The 16,359-nt window shown below is 44.3% G+C and overlaps 1 long non-coding RNA gene across 1 annotated transcript; it reads right to left on the bottom strand.

Annotated features, from left to right (window-relative positions):
• Window positions 1-7,246: 7,246 nt before the first annotated feature.
• On the bottom strand, window positions 7,247-8,229 carry LOC139599570 (uncharacterized). Its single transcript, XR_011682269.1, has 2 exons — window positions 8,144-8,229; window positions 7,247-7,908 (listed from the first exon to the last, which is right to left on the bottom strand). It is a non-coding gene; the product is annotated as an uncharacterized lncRNA (long non-coding RNA).
• Between the last annotated feature and the right edge of the window lie 8,130 nt (window positions 8,230-16,359).

Here is a 16,359-nt window from a genome sequence, read left to right as displayed (position 1 = left end):
AGAGGAGCTGCTGGGGGCAGAAGGAGGCTCCTGCAGTTGGATTGTCAGCTAAATTCTTATTTCGGGCTCTTTCTCGCTGCTTGTGGCCCTTGGGAGCCAGAGGCAGTTTTTAATTTCAGCAGCCTGGGTTCTCTGGGCCCGGGATTGCTCATGTGGCTGCTGCCAGACTCTGCTCATTGCTGAGGAATCCCAGCCCTGCCGGTGCTGAAGGGGAACATTCATTTCTGCACTGGAGGGGTCAGAAATGGGGAGGAGACAGATTTATTGTGTGAGGTGGGGTGGGCTTTGCCTGCTCTCCTGACAATGATCAAACCTGCACGAGGTGAGATCCCCAATAAGGGCAGGGCATTTATCATCCATTTATCAAATTCCCACTCCTGGTGGGCACAGCAACAACAGAACAGGGAAAGGGGTCTCACTTCACTGAGAAACTGGGGAAAAAAGACTTTTTGTCAAATATTGACTAAGAAAATGGTGACATTATACATTATCCTTCAGAGATCTTCTTAATTCTGACAGTTCCAATGTAAATTTTGTGAAAGGATCTGTTTCCCCCATGAGTTGTTTGCACTTCACCAGGATAATGCAATACCTGGATAATGTAAAACCAGGATAATGTGCTTTTTCCCTAATGCCCCATTGTGCTTTCAGCCATTTACATTTCTGACACCTTAATGCACACTCTCTGCTGCTGAAATGAATGTTTAATTGAAAGAATTCAATAGAATCCTAATTTGTTTTTATCTAATTGTGTGTCCTTTCAGCTGGCCCTCAGAAGGATTTAGCTCCTCATCTCAGTGCTGGGATGCTCCAGCCATGAGGGATTTTGGTGGGGTTTTTGTAACCTCTGGCTGCAGTATAACAGTCTGGAGGACCCCAGTTCTGACATAAGCTGGGCCAGGGTTTCCAGAACATCAGGGAATTTCTGGGCCTGCATAACAAACAGGAAGATTTTTGCTTTGAGCACATCCACATCTCCAGGTGTTGGATTTTGGGAGGCAGGGAATGCATGTGGCAAAAGCAGGACATTATCCCCATCCTCTCCCTCCTTGGTTTGGCCATTTTTTCATTGAAATTCCCTCCAGAAATTCAAATTTTGTTTTCTTCAGTCAGAATCTCACCTGGGCCATGTTGCAGTGGAAAGCAAAAATTTTCTTGCTGGAGTTTTTAAAATGCTCAGAAAAGTGTTTTTCTCTCTCTCTTTTTTTTTTGTTTCTTTACAGGCAATGCCAGTGTAGCTTAATTAGAGGACAGCAAGGAGGTTCATAAAGCACTGCTGTATTAATTACTGCTGAAATATTACAGGTAGCATGGGGAGCACAAATCTCATGGAATAATTTCACCAAAAGCTGTGACTTTCTCTATGTTTTCCAACTCCTGTTCCTAGTCTAACTGAACCCAAACCAGAATATAATTTTCTGATCACAATATTGTTTTTCCCCCAATTGTTTGTAAAGCAGTGAATTGTGCAGCATGTTCTGAATATTAGAAAGCATTTCTTGCTTGGTCAGGAGCCAGTAATAAAAGAAATTATAATGAGCTAATTTCAATTCCAAATGAACTCATTCCTCTGCTGGCTGCTGAAAATGCATGAGCCACTGGCACAAGGAACTTGGATTCTCCCTTTTCCTTCCTGCAAACATCCAGGCTGGAAGAGCTCAAAATGAACAGGCTGGAGAAGAAAATCACCACCTGTTACAGCACTGGCATTGTCTGGCCTGGCTTTTGAGCTCCTGAGCCACCCAGAGAGCTCCAGGGAAGGTTTATAGGCACCCAGAGAGCAGGAGTGTGCTGCCTTGGGCTGTACAAACCTGAGAGGGGTGCAGGAAATGTATATGGTATAAAATATTTATTGTGTAAAATATTGTTATATTAGATCCCAGCAGGTTGTATAAAACATATATTGTATAAAATATTGTTGTATGTAATACGAGCATGTTGTATAAAATATATATTTTCTAAAATAAATATTGTGTAAAATATTCTTGTATGTAATACAAGCGTGTTGTATAAAATATATATTGTATAAAATACTGTTGTATGTAATACAAGCAGGTTGTATAAAATGTATATTTTATAAAATATATATTGTGTAAAATATTGTTGTATGAAATCCCAGCAGGTTGTATAAAATATACATTGTATAAAATATATATGGTATAAAATATTGCTGTATTTAATAAAATCAAGTTGTATAAAATATATACTGTATAAAATAGTGCTGTATGATATCCCAGCAGGTTGTATAAAAGATATATTGTATAAAATATATATTGTATAAAATATTGCTGTATGATATCCCAGCAGGTTGTATAAAAGATATATTGTATAAAATATATATTGTATAAAATATTGCTGTTTGATATCAGCAGGTTGCAAGGGGTGAATCCTGCCCTGTGCCAGCCTGAGCTCACCTGCTCTGTTCAGGTCACAGAACGAGCAAGTGCAAAAATCACTTTGGGTTTTTGCTCACTTTGGGTTTGATTGAGGTCTGAAGCTGAAAGAGGGGCATAAAGGTTCTTAAATCCCTGAATTCCTCCCTCTAAAACACCTTTCTGGGTAGTGGTAGCTAATCCTTTTTAAATAAAGCTCTTAAAAACCCCACAAAATGTTCCCCTGCTCTTGTCACAAAATTGCCAGGGTTGAGGTAAGAAGATACTGACTTTGTTTTATGCTCCCAAATTTTCAAAGTGTTCCAAAGGATTTTTTATATCAGTATTCAGTGCTGCAACACAGACTTTAAATGCCTTGAGCTCTCATAAGAGGGATTTTATCTTTGTTTTTTTACTTTGGGAAGTCTTGTGGCAATCAAACTGAGAATCTGCTAAAATCTGTGGCAGCACAGCCTAGGAAATGTTAGTGAGGCTGTGGGAGAAAAAGGAGCTGGGGCTGGTTGAACTGGAATGTAATTCCAACCAACAATCAAAAATACAAAATGTGCTGGTGGAAGGCCCATGGCAGGGGGTTGGACTGGACGGGACTCCTCTTCAGGGTCCCTTCCAACCCAAACCAGTCTGTGATTTGAGGAGTTTTTCTGAGCTAAAACCCCGCCAGATTCCTCTTCCCATTCCTCCTTCCCTCAGTGTTGTCCTTCCCGACCTGCCCTTCCCATTTACTCTGAATTTACTCTCAAACAGACACCAAATATTGATTTTTGAGAGCATTTGAAACCCCAGTTCTCTCTTCCCAACAGCTCCAGCTTTTCATGCTCAAGCTGGGACAAAACCCATGATGAATCAGCCAAGCCAGTGACTGGAAATGTGATTTTGAGTCAGCAGCCTCAGTTTCCTCTGCTCAGGGAGGGGAAAATCGACCTTTGTGCCTGTCAGGAGCCCTGACTCACTGCTGACAAACCTGGGCACTGCTGCAGACACAAACCAGGGCTGAAAATCCCCTTATTCTGCCTCAGTGCTTCAGATGGGCCTGGGGGCTCCTCCTCTCTCATCCAGTTACTGCCCAGCACCAGGAAAGGTGACTCCAAATAAACCAGGAATGGTGGCTCCAGATAAACCAGGAAAGGTGGCTCCAGATAAACCAGGAACGGTGGTTCCAGATAAACCAGGAATGGTGGCTCCAGATAAACCAGGAATGGTGGCTCCAAATAAAATAAACCAGGAATGGTGGCTCCAGATAAACCAGGAAAGGTGGCTCCAAATAAACCAGGAAAGGTGGCTCCAAATAAACCAGGAATGGTGGCTCCAGATAAACCAGGAATGGTGGCTCCAGATAAAATAAACCAGGAATGGTGGCTCCAAATAAAATAAGCCAGGAAAGGTGGCTCCAAATAAACCAAACCATTCCTCACTGGGAGCTGAGCTGGGATCCCAGCTGGAGCTGGGCTTTGGCCTGGGATTGACTGGGAATATGGGGTTTATCCTGGACTGGGAATCTGGGGTTTATCCTGGGATTGACTGGGAATCCAGGTTTTGTCCTGGACTGCGAATCTGGGATTTATCCTGGACTGGGAATCTGGGGTTTATCCTGGGGCTGACTGGGAATCCAGGCCCTGTCCTGGACTGGGAATCTCCTGGAGCTCCTGCCTGGGCAGTGCTGGGTGGGCACAGGTCCCTTCCTGCTGATCCCACTGTGCCTCCCCCGGCTGAGGAAGAGGCAGAGGGGAGGAAGCTGGGGGATGTCTGTGGTGCTGTTGTTTCTCTCTGGAGATTCTTTTCAAGACTCAAACTGTGCTTCAGGCAGAACTGGGTGAGAATTTGGGCAAAAGCAGCAGAGAGGACAATTCCTGTTGGCAGCACACACCCAGAGCAATCCAGAACATCCCGAGAATGCTCTGGCACCCCAGTTTGGATTCAAATATGGTCTAAAGTAGAAAGCAAAGCAATTAACCTGAGAAATTAACTGCTGGGGTTATTCAGTGGAGCAATCCAGAACCTCCAGAGGACGAGGATTCCACTCCCTGCTCCATCTCCAGCTGATCCCAGCAGAACTTCCTGGAGGGTTTGGAGTAAGAAAACTCTGCAAACATGATTTTACAGCACTGAATGTTTTGGTGAGCTCACTTTCCCTCTCCCCTCTCCTCAAATCTGTGATTTAAGTGTGCTGAGGTAAAAACTCCAATTCCAGCCAAGGTGAAGCATTCTTCCCTTCATTTCTTCTAATTCAGATTAATTGCAAAATATTCGGTGTGATACTAAGTTTGGCTTCAGACTGGTGGCATGGTAATGGTTTTAATTTTCTCTCCCAGCTTGAAGACTGCCTTGTAAACACTGCCTGACAGGCATATCTTTCATCTCCCTGACAGCAAACTGATCTGTCAAAAATCCCAATTAATATTCCGAGCCGGGAGAAGAAAAGCAACGCGATTCAAATCAGGTTAAATGGCTGAAGATTTGGGATTCCTGCCTCTGAAGCCCTCCTGAGGGTGTCACCATGCACGAGGCATGTCCAGCTGCAGTGGAGCTCTGCCTGCCTGTGCCTCCAGGAGGGGGGTCCAGGGTTTATTTGAGTGTCCTTGTCCTGCCCAGCTCTGCCCAGTGCTTCTCCCCTGGGTCATCCACTGCTGTTCCATCACTCCTGCATTTCCCTCAGTGGACACACTGTTGATTTCCATGCATTCCCTCAGCTGAAGATCTCTGATGATTTCTTATTTACATTTTAAAAGGCACCAAGTCAAGCTCACAGCCCTTCCTGCACAATTTGAAGAGGCTTTGCAGTGCTCAAACCGAGCTGTGCTGGAAATTCAGGGATTGCAGTGGGCCAAGTGCTGCTCCTGCCATGAATTTCCTGGTCTTGTAGGGCAGCTGAGAGTGGGGTTTGATCCTGTTGTTAATCACCATCATGGCAAACAAACCCTAATGCTGGGAATGCATGAAAGGCCGTGACAAACAGCACTGCAGAGGGAAGTGGCTGCATTTGCTCATTAAACACTGAATAACCCCAGCAGTTAATGCCTTTGCAGGCTAATTGCTTTGCTTCCTATTTTAGACCAGAAAAGTCGTATCTGAATACAAATTGGGCTGCCATGTTTATCATGGAGCATTTTTTTTATGACTGGTTAACTTTCTTTTGCATTGAAACCACTAAAGCCAATTGAACTCCAGGCTCACGAGCACCACTCTCCTCTTTGAGGAACACACTTAAAATTCCAGCAAGGGATCCCAGATGATCTGAAATGCTTTATTGGCTCTTAGACCCTCACTTCAGACCACTCAAAAATCAAAGTGATGCTGCAGAAGATTGATTGTTGTGTGACTTGCAGAGTTCTCTGCTGTTTGCAGGGCAAACCCATGAAATACAGATGTGTTTACCAAACATTGTTCATTGCAGGCTCTCCAGTTCAATCTATTTGCCACAGTAATTGTCATTTTACAATAACAGTGGGGGTGGGAAAAGAATAGTTTGGTTTCTGTAGATTGAGTTTTGGAGGTTTTTTTCTCTGTAAATCACAGAATCTTGTGACTTTAGCCTGATCCCCACCCTGTCCCCAGCCCAGAGCTCTGAGTGCCACCTCCAGGAATTCCTGGGACACCTCCAGGGATGGGCACTCCAACCCTCCCTGGGCAGTTCCAGTTCCTGAGCCCCTTTCCATGGGGAAATTCCTGCTGTGCCCACCCTGAGCTGCCCTGGCCCAGCCTGAGGCCGTTCCCTCTGCTCCTGTCCCTGTTCCCTGGGAGCAGAGCTCTCCTGGCAGGGAATTCCAGAGAGGGAAAAGATCCCTGGGGATCCTCCTTTGCTCCAGGCTCAGCCCCTTCCCAGCTCCCTCAGGGATTCTCCATTCCCTTCCCATCTCCTCAGGGATTCTCCATTCCCTCCCCATCTCCTCAGGGATTCTCCATTCCCTCCCCATCTCCTCAGGGATTCTCCATTCCCCTCCCAGCTCCTCAGGAATTCTCCATTCCCTTCCCATCTCCTCAGGAATTCTCCATTCCCTTCCCATCTCCCTCAGGAATTCTCCATTCCCTTCCCATCTCCCTCAGGGATTCTCCATTCCCTTCCCATCTCCTCAGGGATTCTCCATTCCCTTCCCAGCTCCTCAGGGATTCTCCATTCCCTTCCCATCTCCCTCAGGAATTCTCCATTCCCCTCCCATCTCCTCAGGGATTCTCCATTTCTGTTTTTTAGGCCGATGCCATCCTGGCCTGTCCCCAGAGGTGAGTGAATCCCTGCAGATGGCTCAGCCCCAGGCAATGATGTATTTTTAACAAACTGTAATTGCAGCACGCATTGCCATGGCAGAGCTCGTGCACAGCTCAGAGCCTGAACACACTTTCTGATTTTAGTTTGTATTTTGATAACTCTTTTGCAGCTCCAAATGCACAGCACTGACAACCCTTTCAAACAGGATGACAGGAAATGCTCTCTCACCCACAACCTTTTGGTCGCTGGTGACTTTTGTTGACTGAGTGGCATTTTGGGTTTGCATTCATTAGTTTGCATCTACTAGAAATACATTATTTGTTAGTCATGTATATTTATATACATGACTAATAAATAATGTGTAATAAAATATAAATATATAATGGAATAAATAATTATAATAATAAAATATAAATATATAATAGAATATATTTAATAAATATATAATAGAATAGAATATATTTAATAAATATAAATTATTTATTAGAATGTATATTTATTTATTATTATTTATTAGTTTGCATTTATTAGAAATACATCCCAACAAGATGTGTCCTGAACTGACCTGCCAGGTTTATTTTTTCTGGGGGTTTTTTTTTTGAGGTTTTTTTTTGTTTCTTTGGTCTTTTTTGTTTGGTTTTTTTTTTGGGGGGGGGGGGAAATGAGTGCCATAGGGACAGCAAAACCAAATTCATTAGTTCTGTGGAATTCAGCATTTGCCAAATTCCATCACAGTTCCTGCAGGTATTGCCAGAGACGCTGGATGTGCCAGCCTGGGTGTGCAGATGTTCCAGGCTCTGCCTGCCAACTCCCCAGAAGATTTTCTCTCCCGGCCTGGGTTACTAAGACAACAGCTCCACTCGATTCTTTGAAGCCAATTCATTATTTGAACGAGCAGAACGAGTCCTTCTGCCACTCCTTGCTGCTCCTCCAGTCATTTTTAGCTCTCACGTTGCCTCGGGCCGGTTGCAGGGTGCTGACTTGTTAATTCTGCAGCCTCTCTGCTCTCTGGAAGCCTGGGAAGGTGCTGGCAGATGCTGCTGGTCCCGTTCTCAGTGGGATCCTGGTCTGGGGTGCTGCTGTGTGTGTGACAGCCACAGGAGGATCAGCTCGGGCCCCAGAGGCAGGTTCTGGGTTTCTGGTGCATATTCATGAACAATCCATCAAAAGGAGGTGGCAGCACGCTGTGGTTTCAGATTATTGTGATTCACTTCACATTTATTGTGATTTACTGTGCAACACACACTGGACTGAGAATCAAACAGTGGGAGGAGAACAAACACATTTGGCTTGAGAAGAATTTCTTTAAATGTCCTGGAAAACAGAAATGAATGATCCTTAAGGACCCCAGGAACGTGGCTGAGCTGCAGCATTACAGAAATCCAGCATTCCTACATCACTGTCAGATCTCTGTGGTGGACCAGAGGGATCCATGGATTGATTTAACATTACTCCTTCCAATATTTTTAAGACTGAGCAGTGAAATTATTTTGTTGTCTTCAGTCCTCAATTTGAGGCAAAAAAACCCCAAAACAACAACAAAACAAACCTGAACATGAGCTTCCTGGAGATTTGATCATTGCTGTAAATTTTGCATTGAGGGTGCTCCAGGATAATGAAGATGGTTGGAAAACCTGGATAGAGGGAGAGAGGTTAGCTGAAGGAAACATCCTAATTGCATAAATCATTACTCCAGGGCAAAATGTAATGAGAATTTTTTCAAACATGAGCTGTCTGCACTGAGACATCTCTTTAACCTCGTGCCACCATGCCACAGCAATAATTGTTAATTTTGAATGAATCCCTCTTCCACCTCCCTGTCACCGACGCTTTTGATTATTCTGGAGGAATCACAACAACCCTCAGGACTGATTTCCCTATCAGAACAGCCTCCAGGTCCCCTGGTGGGAGCAGGTGACACTTGTGGCCATGCAGATCTCAAATTAAAGAAAGGGCTGCTCTGGTGTGACTGCCAGGATTGAGGGACCTGGTTTGGTGACAGTCCATCCTAATTCTGCCCTATGAAATACCAAAATCTGCCTCCTCCTGGCTGCTCTGAGGGGCTGTGCTGGACCAGGAGTGCATTTGGCACAGCACCAAAGGGCAGCAGAGTTTTTGCTGGAATTTGTGCTGGGTTTGACCTGCCAGGGTCAGGGGAAGAGCTGAGATTCCACCATTTTATCATCATTTAATGATGACAAAAGTGAGATATATATCAATAACATCATTTATACAAAAAGTATAAATGCAACCAGCCTATGTGAACTTTGCAGTATTTTCAAGGATATTTGGGCAAAAACGTTGCTCAAAACTCATGAACCAGAAGCCAAAATCCAGTGTGGTGAAGGCAAAAGGCAGGCCCTGAAAATATAAGAAAGATCAAAAGGTTTATTTTAAAATCTGCTGAATTGAAAGCGAGGAGCTGCAAACGGCCATGCTGGCAGAGCATTTCATCCAGAGAAGGTTTCAGATGGTTAATGGTAATTATAAAATATGTGACAAATTAACTCAAAGCAAGTGAGGGTTGTGAGAGTTGCTGCAGAAAGGAAAGCCAGGGGGGTTCAGGTGTCGCTTCAGCTCCTGCTGCTCTGGGATATTGGAGATGCTGAGGGCTCTCCCCAGCCCTGAGTGGGACAGTGAAGCACAATTACAGGGAGGAATGTGAAGCACAATACGAATTTTTTGACAGCGTTGTTGGGTTGGGTTTTTAAAAGTTCTTAATTTTCCCCAAAGCCATGAAGATTGATCAGCCCCTCAATGCCTGGGGACATCAAACTGGATGGTTCCTTTGCAGTGGCTTCATCTTCCAAATGACTGCTTTTATCTGCCTTTTTTTGCTTTTTTCAAGCACTTTCTGACCGATTCTATAATTCCTGTCACTGAGACTGAGGAGCTGTCAGCAGAGCTGTAATATTTGCTTTTATCTGTCATGTATATCTTCACTTGCTTTGAGTTAATTTGTCACATATTTTATAATTACCATTAACCATCTGAAACCTTCTCTGGATGAAATGCTCTGCCAGCATGGCCGTTTGCAGTTCCTCGCTTTCAATTCAGCAGATTTTAAAATAAACCTTTTGATCTTTCCTATATTTTCAGGGCCTGCCTTTTACCTTCACCACACTGGATTTTGGCTTCTGGTTCATGAGTTTTGAGCAACGTTTTTCCCCAAATATCCTTGAAAATACTGCAAAGTTCACATAGGCTGATTTAATTTATACTTTTTGTATAAATGATGTTATTTATATATATATAACATATATATGTATATGTTAAATTATATTATTGAGCTGTTAGGAAGTATTTTTCCCCCTTTCTTACATTATCAGTAAAAATATTAATCCTTTGCATAAAGCTACAAGGAGCTATTCAGTTTCCATATGTGCAAGGTATATTTTATTTAATATTGATTTTATTTTTTTTTTTTTAATGTGTGGTTTGTGCTTCCCTAAATGTTGAGCTGCTGTTTTTTACTGACTCAGCTCCAAAAGTGCACCCAGAGTTTATTGCTTTGCCTTCCAGTCCTGCAGTGCAATTGTTTCTGTTCTGGAATGTTTGGGCAATCTCCCCCTGCCAGATAAGGGCACATCAAAGCCTTTAATAGTTTATTTTACAAGGAGATTTTGGAGTCTTTCTAATCTGCTGCCACCATTGCTTATCTTCTGCACTGCCACTTGTTGAGTGAAAGGATAATCTTCCTTTTGGATTAGGCTGGGAATTTTAGAGCAAAAAGTGCCCCCGTGAGAGGAGTTTATTGTGGTGCTTCTGCTGAAGTCGAGGGAAGTGACTGAGCCCAGATCAGGTTCTCATCCTGCTTAGCTGCCAGCATTAACCACAACAAGAGTGAGAAAATCAACAGAATTATAGAGGAAAAAAATTATATAGAATTATATAAGAACAGATTTTCTGCCTTTCTTCTAGAAATGAAGGTACAAGCAAAAAATGGCAGTGAATCCATTGCAAAACGTTTCCTGGGGTTGCTGAGGTGGTCTGGGCTGAGATGTCCTTTAAGGAATGGGCAGGACCAAATCAAAACTCCCTCACATATTCTGATTCTGGTAACTAAGAGATGCTTCAGACCAAGCTGTTCTCCGGGGCCCTGTTGTTATTCTGAAATTAAAATGCCTTGAAATGTAATCTATAAAATGAATAAAAAACAATTGGTGATGTTAAATGGGCTGGGGCTTTTAAAAAGTCAGATTTTCACCTTTTCAATGCAGTTTTGAGAGGTGGCAACAACACCTGGATGTGTCTAAAATGCACTTAGATATTCCACTGGATATAAATTTTATTCTTTCCTGTCTGTGGTTTCAAGGGTTTGTCACAACGCAGTAGAGTCAAATTCTTTAATTTAAGTTGGATACAGGGAAAAAAGCTCCAGGAGAAAAGCCACTAAAGAACTTTATCCATCCAAATCACCAATTGTTTACACTTTTAAAGTAAGAAATGTCACAAAACCTTGAATAATAGCAATAATAGGTTTGTGTTTTGCTCATTAAAACACCGAGTTGCTAAGCACATTTATGAAGACAATCTGTGTAATTAGATTTGCAATTATACATTTTGTTTAGTGGCAAACAGTTTGAAACAAAGCAAAAAATGTGATGGCAACATTAAATATTCCCCAGAAACGCTTTTTAGCAAAGCTGCCCAAAGGAGGGCTGACAGAAGGGGCTGGTTCTCATCAGAGGGAGTAACATTTGTTCAGGTTTGGTGTCAGGGAAATGAAGGGTCCCAGGGTGGGAGGAGGGTGCCAGCAGAGCTCCAGTGCCATGGAAACAAACCCTCATCCCTGACTGATGGCCATGGCTCCATCCCAGCACCACTGAGCTGTCCTGGGCTGAACCACGGCTGGGAACGGGATCCATGGTGCATCCATTGGGCTGAGATTGACCCTCCCAATCCACCCTCCCAATTAACCTTCCCAATTAACCCTCCCAATTAACCCTCGAGGAGCTGTTTGGTCCCTCACAGCAGCCTGGCCGTGCCATGGACACTCAGAGTGTGCCCAGGGGCCACAAACAGCTCTCTGTGTGTGCCATGAGATGCCAGCCCTGCTGCACCCAGGGATCACGGTGCTGCTCCAGCATGCCCAGAAAAGAGGGAGCAAGCTGCCAGAAAAGTGATTAGAGGGTGGCATCTCTCCAGATGCAGGGGAATGCTGGCAGCAGGTCCTGCTGGTGGCCTGGGTGTCATTATTGGTGTCCCCTCCTGTGGGAACTCAGCACATCACTCCGGATGTCCAGAGTTAAGGAAAAAACCCTTGGGGGTCTCGGAAATCCTGGAATGTTGCCAGGAGTGTTTGGTGGCTTGATTTTGATCCATCCACAGAAGTGACAGCAGTTTGAGGACATGAGAATCACTTTAGAGTGAAGGGTGTAAAAGGGACACATTTAGAGGGTGAAATATAAACTTTAAGGTTTTTGGTACAGGGGAGTTATGGAGACAAGATGGAGGGATCAGGGCGTGTCTCGTCCTTCTTCTTTCTTCTTCTTGTCTTCCATCTCCTGTGGTGATGTTGGCACTTGGGGATTGGTTCATGGTAAAGGTGCACTTGCCAACATGGGTGAAAAGTATTGGAAAATAAAGGTAAATATCATGTACGTAGATTTTAGTATAAAAAGACATGACCGCCCCGTGGGTGGTCAGAGTGCCTTGGCTGCCGTGCAGATCAGACCTCTGTTGGGCAGACAGAAAATTTTGTAGATAAGAAACAATAAACAATCTGAAGATGGAAAAGCTGAAGAGTCCAGGCTCGTCCTTTGAAACGCGGGGCACCCAAGAACCACCCTACCCGTGTCGGGGCACAGACAGACAGACGGACAGACCCAACACCCTCCTTCCGCAGGGACCGTCCTCCATCCTGTGTGGGTGAGTTCCTGCAGGGAAAGCCTGACTGGAGGAGAGCTCGGTGTGGTGAGAGCCCAGCTGGAATGCCCAGCCCTGGGGCAGTGTTGGCAGCAGCTGGAGCTGCTGGGGAGCCCGAGGAGGCTCCAGGATGGGCAGAGGGCACAGCTGGCATCGCTCACCTGGACAGGAGAGCAGGGGTCACCTCAGAGCGGCCTGGCAGGGCCTGAAGGAGCTGCAGGAGAGATGGGGAGAGAGGAATTCCAAGGGATGGGGAACCCCTGAGTTTGTGCATTGCTTTTGTAATGAAACCCACTCTGGCAAAATTCTGTTTCCTGCAAAGGGAGGAAGACAAAATCCACCCTTCCCACCTTCCCAAGCCCCAGGGGTTGGGCCATCTTTGGTTTCTCCTACCTGCAGTCCTGGGGAATCTTCTCTCTTTTCCAATTCATTCCTTTGATTTATTTATTTTATTTAGCCCAAATGCTCGTGCAAATTTAACCCTGCCCCAAGGAAATGGCAAAATCCAGCCCCCAAATCTCCTGCTCCTAAGGCAGCACAAAATAACAAACTGTCTGGTAAACTGGCACCGTTGGGTGCCTTTTCCAAGTGCCATCTGCAAGGACTATAGTTAGAACATCTCCTTTTTCAAAACTCACTTAACAGCGATAAAAAGATCAAAAAAACCAAAATTCTGAGCATAAATTTTCTGTAGCAATAAATGCTAAGAGCTGCACTGGGGCAGGAGGAGGATTTGCCTTGAAGAATTCTTGGGATGGATCCTGCTCTGTGCACAGTGACATGGCAGCCCTGTTAATTGATTATTTATTGTCATTAAATATTGATTATCAGTGGTTCCTGCTGGCAGGCACTTGCTGCACAACGAGCTCTGTGCCTTGCTGCTGCTAGGATGGGGTTTTTTGTCAGTTCAATGTTCAGTCTCATGAATTTTCATGTTTTGGCACTGACTGATATCTGCATAGTAATTCTGTGTGCATTTCACTAATATAGCTTTCTACCTGGCGTATTTAAAAATCCCCAGGGTGAATAAAGATGTTTTAACCAAGGTCCTGCCCTCACTCCACTGGGGAGTGCTCAGATTATGCCCAATTTTATGGGTGTTTCCTAAATTCTGTGACCCAGCACACAACTCCTCAGTCTGACAGAGCTGGACAGTGCCTGAGTGCTAGAAACAGATTGAGGATGATGTGCAGAGAAAAATGTACAGGAGGAGATGAACAGCAGGGAACAGTACCTGAGAAATCTTCATTGCAGCAGAATTCATTCACTCAAAATTAATTAGCACCATGACACGTAAGTGGGGAAGGAATTTCTGAGCAGTTTTATGCTGAGGATCCAGAGTTTGCACCAGAGGAGAACGAGCCACAGTCATGAGGCAAAATTAATCAAATCTCTGCATTATGAAAGAAATAAATTTGGGATGAACTCCTCATTTTTTGTCTTTCTCCAGAATTAATTGATTCAAGGCAGCAGTTTGCAGAAGGAGAATAAGGGATTTCTAAGTCTGCAGTAACATGAGAGAACCCATCCATTTTTATAAAGAATTAGAGTCTCTTATTTCACTCATTACCTGCTGCATCTCCTCACAGCCAGAACTCGTCCAAATTCACAATTCCCACTGCAGAAATCAGGAGGAAATGTCAAAAATGTACCTCACACCACAACAAAACGAGACCCTGGAATGCCCAAAAGCTTTCCATGGACATCCTGTGGTTGAAGTATTGCATTCCAGTAACCTCTGAGCACTTGGGAAAGTCAGCACACCTCACCTCACATGATGTGATCATCTCCAAACTGCTCTGGAAAATCAAAGCAAAAGCAGAAAAATGTTGGCATCTTCACCTTATGGAGGCAAAATGGCAGGGGAGCATTTCATAAAAAAATATTGATGTGTGTTATAGATTATAGAAAATAATTTCAGGGTGATCAAATCAGAAACTTTCTTTTTTTTTTTTTTTAATCAGGAGATGCTTGACTAGTCCTAGGAAATAACTTCCATAGTAAATATTGCTTCCTGAAATTAAGTGGTTTTTTATCCTTTAATTTGGGAAGTCCCAGAGATGTTTGGCAGATTTCAGCTGTAATGAAATAATATCCTGAAATGATTTTCCTTTTATTGCCAATATTATTGCTATTATTTCTTAGGAAAAGACAAGGGTCTCGTGCTGCAGATAAATAAGAGAAATGTAACTTCCTTTTCAAATGTCAGGATGGCATTTTGGGGAAAACTGAGTTAAAATTTGGGATTTGTGTTTGCAGGGGGCTAAAAGCAATAAGTTTATTGTAGGGCAGCACAATGAGGGTTTTGATGAGATTAAAATATAACAATAATCCACTTAAATTATTAACAACAGGCTGGTGCTTCAAAATGACCCTTGGCTCTCATCTTCCCCAGAAATAATGGCAAAAATGCTGGCATTAAAAGGAAAAGAGTTTCAGTGGCAGCTTATTAAAGAGGCTTTTGACAGTTTGGAATGTGGATGAAGATGAATTTAGTGCTGCATTTCCTTGTGGTGAGGGCTAATGGTCAGCAGAGCCCAGGCAAAGGAAAGGATTCCTGTCAAACCAACCAGGGCCCACACTTACATTTTAAAAAGTGGGAAACAAGTTGGTGTTTTTTTTTTTTTTCTGGAGATAGCACCGAGTGGAAAACGTGAACAATGAGATTTTCTGGCACATTCTTGGAATGCATTGCCCACATGGGAATTAAAGTGCATTTTCTCTTTGAACCGTGGCGTGTGTGAGGGATTTATGCTGTTCAAAGGGAAGATGTAAGTGGCCTCTAATATCCTCATTCATCAAAGAATAAGCACAGGCTTAAATCCACCTTGACTTAGCCAAGCTCTCAGGAATGTGTTTACCTGCAGGAATTTGCCAGTGACGGATGAAACCAGCAGAGAGTGTTTGCAGGTCCTGCCAGGGATTAGAAGGAACGTCTAAACTTGTTGAAAAACCATCTAAAGTGGCTCTGTCATTTCTTCCCTGCTCCAAATGTCTTTGAAACCCAGCCAAGCCTCTCTGGGCTTGTTTATTATTGTAATTTTTTAATCCTGGCCTTAGAAGTCACTGGATGCTTCCAGCATTAGTACTGAACAAAAGTGCATTTCTGGGTGGTTCTGCAGCCTGGGCTTTGCCCTGTGCAGCTGCTGTGTGGGGATTTCATGGGATGGTTTGGGCTGGAGGGACCCCAAAGCTCATCCTGTTCCATCCCTCCCACTGTCCCAGGGTGCTCCAGCCTGGCCTTGGGCACTGCCAGGGATGCAGGGGCAGCCACAGCTGCTCTGGGCAAGAATATTCCTGCCCTGTCCCCTCCAGCCCTGCCCTCTGGCAGTTTGAAGCCATTCCCTGGGTCCTGTCCCTCCAGCCCCTGTCCAAACTCTCTCTCCATCTTTCCTGCAGCTCCTCCAGGCCCTGTGAGGCCACACTGGGGTCACCCCAAAGCTTCTCCTGTCCGGGTGAGCAATCCCAGCTGTGCCAGCCTTTCCTCCCAGCAGAGCTGCTCCATCCCTGTGATCAACCTGGTGGCCTCAAGGTCATATTCCAGACTTATCTCAGAATATTCCTCTAATTTCTGGTGTGTTTTGGTGCATGGGGGTGGAAGGTCCTGCTGTTTCTGGGTGGAGCTGTTTTATTTTACGCATTCTGCAAGAAAAGCTCAGTGAAAAGGAGCGGGAAGTGTAAAATCCCAAAGTGAGGAGTGCAGCTTGCCTCCTCTATCCCCAGTGAATCAGTCCTTCAGCTGGAGAGCCCTCTGGAATCCACTCCATCAATTAATATTTCCCAAAGCCTCACAAAAAGCACAATCACCTCTTCAGGCAAGGGCTGTGAGCACCACGCTGCCCCCACATCGCTCCTGGCTGCCCAGAATGAAGGAGCCACGCATCCAAACCAGACCGG

This window comes from Agelaius tricolor, unplaced genomic scaffold (genome assembly GCF_023055355.1).
Source record: "Agelaius tricolor isolate 1412-34295 unplaced genomic scaffold, bAgeTri1.0.p SCAF_23, whole genome shotgun sequence".
Classification (NCBI taxonomy): domain Eukaryota; kingdom Metazoa; phylum Chordata; class Aves; order Passeriformes; family Icteridae; genus Agelaius; species Agelaius tricolor.
The sequence above is the reverse complement of the archived record's forward strand: the minus strand, read 5'-3'. Positions and strand labels throughout refer to the sequence as shown.